This window comes from Oxyura jamaicensis, chromosome 1 (genome assembly GCF_011077185.1).
Source record: "Oxyura jamaicensis isolate SHBP4307 breed ruddy duck chromosome 1, BPBGC_Ojam_1.0, whole genome shotgun sequence".
NCBI classification, from domain to species: Eukaryota; Metazoa; Chordata; class Aves; order Anseriformes; family Anatidae; genus Oxyura; species Oxyura jamaicensis.
In genome coordinates, this window is record NC_048893.1 from 34000463 (window position 1) to 34007069 (window position 6607).

Here is a 6607-nt window from a genome sequence, read left to right on the forward strand (position 1 = left end):
GAAAAAGAAAAAGAAAAAGAAAAAGAAAAAGAAAAAGAAAAAGAAAAGAAAAAGGCAACATCAACAACAACAACAAAAAAAAAATAGATAAGAAATTAGGGAAGAAATTCTTTAGTCAAACAATGTTGTGGCAGTGGAACACATTGTCCAGAGAAGCTATGGATGTTTCATCCCTGAACGTGTTCAAGACCCTGTTGGATGGGGCTTTGAACAACCTGGTCTAGTGGAAGGTGTACCTGCCCGTGGCAGGGTAGGTGTTAGAACTAGATGATCTTAAAGGTTCTCTTCCAACCCAAACCATTCTATGATTATATGAATTTCATATTAATTGTTTTTTTTTTTTTTTTTTTTTTTTTTTTCTATATCCTCACTTTCTGTTAATGCAAATAGTTTTTGTGAGTAGTCATATTATAATAGAGTTCCTGGAATTTATTTTTTAAGTATTTAATCTATAAAATACTTTTTTTTTTTCTTTTCACAAACAATATATATTTAATTATAAAGAAAAATGTCCTTCATCACATCAACAGTTAGCTGTATTTGTGTTATGTGTCAACTGAAAATTGTTTCGCATATTATCTGCAAATGTGTGTATACATGATAAGATGGTTTGCAAAAACATTTCCTGTACATGATCACGCAAGTACACCATTTTCTTGTAGAAATTATGGTCTAAAAAAGAATATAATTAATGTTCTCCTGCCCGATGTTTACAAACCAAAATTAGAATATACCATATTTAATTCTCTCTAGTGAGTTCTTATGCCAAATTTTGGCCCCATCAAGAAATTGAGTCAACTACTGATTGAAAAATGACTGTATTACTTCATTAATAGGGTACTACATGTGTGTTATTTGGACAGAATATCTTGGACAGGTATTCTGTCACCCTGCCTTAAGTATGGTACAGGTATGCTGTCACCCTGCCTTAAGTTTCTATTTATTGTTTGGCTTTCACCACTATCAACAGTAAAAAGTAAAATAGAATATCCTGATCACTCGTAAGTATATGGGATTTTTATTATAATTAATATCATTAATATTATTAATATTATTTAGTAGGGAAGTATTCAGGAGACAACAGTCTAGCAAAGCCAAAAGAATCAGTAACAAAACAGTAAAAATTTCACTAATATATACTGACATGCAAAAGCAAGACACACACATAATACAAAGTAGTATTTTAAATGCAATGTCACAAGTTTTCAGTATTCAATATTCAAATGCCAGCATCCTACATTCATTCATGAGCATGTCAGTTTCTTTCTTTGTGTAGAATCAGGAAAAGAGACCTTTACTAAGTAAACATACTATGAAACAGCACCAGTATAATTATTCTTACCAAGAATATGTACACTCTGAAACAGATGCTTGCATGTATTGATTGTCTGTCATCATTATTTTTGACACTTTAAATATGCAATTGGAAAGGTTCACATCATCAAAGACACCAAAAAATAAAAATAAATAAATAAATAAAGTAGGTTCACATCATCAAAGACACCAAAGGTGGAGATAATATTTCTTACATATTATGGTCTTAATCAATCCACCTTGAATGTGTTAAAAAGTTTACATTCAAAATTCTGTCCACCAATTACACAATGACTAAAACCTCCCAAGCCACCCAAGTAACAGTTTGAAATTTTAAGTACTCTTTCCTATGCGCTGAAAAATCACTTTGCTTCATCCTATCTCTCAAAATAGTACCATGTTTAGCCAATGGAACCAGATGCAGAAAAGCTCAAAAATACTAATGTTCCCCCATCCATTTTTTTCTCTCTGCCTTCTCTTTATAATACTTTAGTAATGTGTGTTACTGCTTCATTATCAGTTTTTGGCATGCATAACCTCTTTAAATAACAATACTACCATATGCTCAGTAATTCTTCATTTGGCAGACTGTTTTACATTGTTCGAGAACCCATTTCAATACCAAGAACCTGTTACCACTGTGATGGACGAACATGCTTGGAATTTATTAGGGCAACATTGATTCAGATGTCTCCTTTTCAAATACATGTACACAGTTATGTGTCCAGACCTGCAAAGGCTTAGACCTTCTTCCATGTGGAAAATCATCTGAAGCATGTTTACCTTATAATTTAGTTGGAAATATGCAAATTCTTACAGAAATTGAGACATTCACAAGAAACAGAACCTCAAATATGAGAGAGAGCACATAGCACCTAACTTTCAAAAGTTCTCAGCTGGGAACTGAACTTGAACCTAGTCTCTTTTTTCTGTTAGAAAGTCAATAGAACAGTGAATCCCTCTCCCCCCAACATCGCTTGCTGAAATCATATACAAGTTGATCTTTTATGTATGGAATTGATCACATTTGATCTAAGTCAATTGAATAACATTTAGGATGTTTAGGATATAATGGAAAGCAGATTCTCTATTATTTTAGAAATATTTCCTATTACAAAATGTATAAAATTGAAGCCACTAAATTAAACACTTTTTATTTTGATGTTTTATCTGTATAAGTGCTATGCATCCCTCACTTATTTTTAAAAAAGAATTATTGTATGACAACCAAAGATACTAACAATAAAAACACTTATTGAATTAATCAGGATTCAAATAATTTTAGCAGAAACTCCAACTTCAAATAATTTTAGCACCAAACACCTACAAAATCTCATTTTCACTTCCTTCAGCATTTGGGTTATTCACCCTCCTTTTTTATTAAATATCAGCTATGTCCTTTCATGCCAGAAAGTCACCAGATATGAGCTATTTTTGTGCAAGTAGATAGTGTGATGTTTTGAAATCTCACTGAGATATGAATGCTTTCCACCAGCTACATCTTCCTTTTTCTAGAAAGGGGATGGGGGGGCACCTCTAGGACTTCTGCTGATTACACTATACCAGATGAATAAACACAAATACCATATCCTTTATATTTCAGCATCATATACAATATAGTCAGGTCACTTTTAATTGAATTTTAGTGCAGTCACGAAGGCACAGTTCTTACAAAGGTATCAGAAAAGAGTTGTCATAGGTATTGATATATTTGAGACAGATAAAAAATGGCCCACCATTTCATTGCTACAGTAATAGTGTGAAATCAGAAAAGTAAATATTATTTTTATAGGATATGGCAGTTTCTATTTTTAACAGTGTATTTATAATATTATCCCTCCTACCATTATGTTGCCTGTGTTGTGGTTTAACACAGCACCACACAGCCTCTCTCTCACACTCTCCAGGTGGGATAGGGGAGAAAATTGCAAAAGTAAAAGTGCAAGAACTCATAAGCTGAGATAAAGACAGTTTTCTAGGTAGAGAAAAAGCAGTGTGCACAAGCAAAGTAAAACAAGGAATTCATTCCCTACTTCCCATCAGCAGGAAAGCATACAACCTCTTCCAGGAAAGCAGGACTCATCATGTGTAACGGTTTGTTGGGAAAGCAAATGCCATTGATATGAATCTCTTTCTCTTCCTCATTTCTTACCCCAGCTTTTACTGCTGAGCATGACACCTTGTGATATGGGACATCCCTTTGGTCAGTTTAGATCAGCTGTCATGGCTGTGTGTCCTCCTATCTCTTTGGGTACTCCCAGACCCCTTGCTGGCAGGGCAGCACAAGAAGCTGAAAAATCCTTGGTTGTGTGTAAACCCTACTCTGCAACAACTGAAATAATCTGTGTATATCACCACTATTAACATAAAAAAATCCAAAACACAGCAACATGCAAGCCTCTACAAAGAAAATTAACTCTATCCTAACCATAACCATGACACTATAGCAGGGGTACAATCAGAAAAAAAAAAAAAAATCTTACAGTCTCTAAAGATATGTCTTTAACACTGACAATATTTGAGGCAAACAGCAATGCCCACAATGTGAATCAAAAGAAACAAAAGAGATGACAGATAAATTTGTCCTTTATACTAGATATTGCTCTAATCACTTACATTTTGAATATGCTTGCTCCAGAAACCCATAGGAATAATTGCAAATAGATTAGATGGTTTTATCTTCATACAAATATGCTATTATTAACACACAAGATTAGAAATTAATTTACAAGAATGATCCACTTGAAATGACTGAAATAGTCCTCAAAAATTTCTTTTTATACGACTTAAAGCAAAGAAAACCATAAGAGAAAGAAAGCAATTAATTAATTTTTTAAAACGATAACTGGGAATGGGAAAAATATATCTTAACTCTAACTGCTTGTAGAATAACCAGAAATGGGGATCACCCTGAAGAAGAATAAGCCCTATTCCCCAAGTCTTGCAAAGCGTTAATGAAGGTCAAAAATTTAATATTCTATTTATAACTTACAAAACAAAACAAAACAAAACAAACAAAGAAACAAACAAACAAACAGAAAAGCTCACCATCATTTGAAACCTTCACTATATGAGTCTCTGGATTCAGTCTTATATCAATCTCTTATACAGCCTTAACTATAGTATCAGTGTCTCACTGTTTTATATAAATGAGTAAAAATAATTCCCTTTGAACATATGCTCTAAACATAATACTTTAACACTATATATAAATATATAAATATATAAATAATATATTTATAATATAATATAAATATATAAATAACAGTAATATTGTGTGGGGGAAGAGTATCTGGAAAGATGTACAGGATGAGAAATGCTGGCAGTACATATGTAAACACCATGGGGAAACTTCCAGGTATAAAAAAGATACCTGGATGCCTTTGTTCCCTCACACAATCTTGTTAACATAATTAGCAAGTTGAATTATTCACTAACCGTGATATTACTTGGTTACAGTAGCAGCAGGTAGCACATAAATTATAACCTGCACATCTCCAGAATTCCAAAGACAATAGCCAAGGAAGCTGTGACAGATACTTAATTTTCTTGTCCATTCTCAATTACATTGCTTATAACTGGAAAAGAAGTTTGCTGTTTTGCATCAATTATTTGAATGCTATGATTTGAATGCTATTTTCTATGACTTTATTTAAGACTTGGAGCTTCAAAAGATCAAGGTATTTTTCTCTCATCTTTGAACAGCTATATGATACTTGAATAATTTTTTGGCCTGCTGATGCTGATGAACAATTTGAAGTTTAATATTGTCTTTACACTGATGTAATCATCATCTCTGTAATAACATTTCACTATCTTTCTTTAATTTCAAATATAGAAATTAAGATTGGTTTTAGTTCTGTTTTAAAGTGATTTTCATATTATTTTTGTTTATTTAGATATCCAACATTATAACATTGATCACATTTTTTAAATTTATGTTACACAAGATATTGATACACAAGATATGTTATGATATATTTGCTTTTAGAAATTACCGAATAAAGCAAGATTAGTTAAATGACACCACAGAAGACACGCTGAAATATGTAAAAATATTTTTAGTGAGAGTAATTATACACCTGATTTAAATTATAAACTATATAAGGATTTAAGTAGTATATTTTCATTTATTGAGTTTTTATGCCCCATAAAGTTTATCTCACAAATAAAAGTTATTTTCATTTATCTATTGTTTTAGAACTAAAATGTATTTTATTTTATTAATATTATTATTATTTTTACATGTATATTTAAAACCTTAGAAAGAAAAAATACCTTCTTTCTGAAGTTATAGTTCTTGTCCAAGAAATGTTATTTTATATAAGATGTTATTAGAGTGCTAATATTGAAAGAGAACTTCCCCTTCCGTCAATGAACAAACCCTACTTCATTTTTCATCAGTATAGACATTGAACTGAGTAAAATTTAACCACTAGTTGCACAGAAAGGATGCTGTAACCGTCTTGAATGTTTGTAGACTTTCTGAAGAGCTTAACTGAAGCTAAATTGAAAACTGAATGTCCAAATTTATTTGACAATAACTGTAAAGGCAATCACTTCAGAATATTTATCTGTTCAAACACTCTGAATAAAACAAACAAAAACAACATCAAATAATAACAAAGATATCATTAAAAACAAACAAACAAAAATAACTCAAATTATTATTTGCTGATTTTGTTCACTTCATTTTCATCTTATTCTAGAAATATCATCTGTGGCAAAATAGAGTCATAAAAGTTAATCTGAGGCTTCTGCCTTTAAAACTGTGACAAAATTTTGAACAGGATATTAAGCTACACCAGCAGAATTTTGCCCAAGCAGCAAAATATGACAACTTTTGCACACTAAATGAAATGAACTCGACCCACAACTACTTTGTGTCATACAAAGTTATATATATTGATGCAAAATGAGTACTAATTATTGACTAATTATGATGATTTAGGAACATTTAGGAATGTTTAGGAACATTTTGAAAGTCTATTTATATTTAGTTTGCAAAAATATGAATGACAACACAAAACAAAATTAGTGGAGAGTTAGGTTTACTTAACAGTAACAGATTAAGATTTTATGTCTTGTCGTTTTAATTTTTCATATTAATCTTTCTGCTTGACACCTTTTCACATATTCATTTTTGTCTTCAAATTACCAAATCTTTGAGACTTTTTTTATTTTTCTTTATTAATCCACAGACATGCAAAGAGCACAATACAATATTAAGATTCATAAGAAAAAGAAAGGAAGGAAGGAAGGAAGGAAGGAAGGAAGGAAGGAAGGAAGGAAG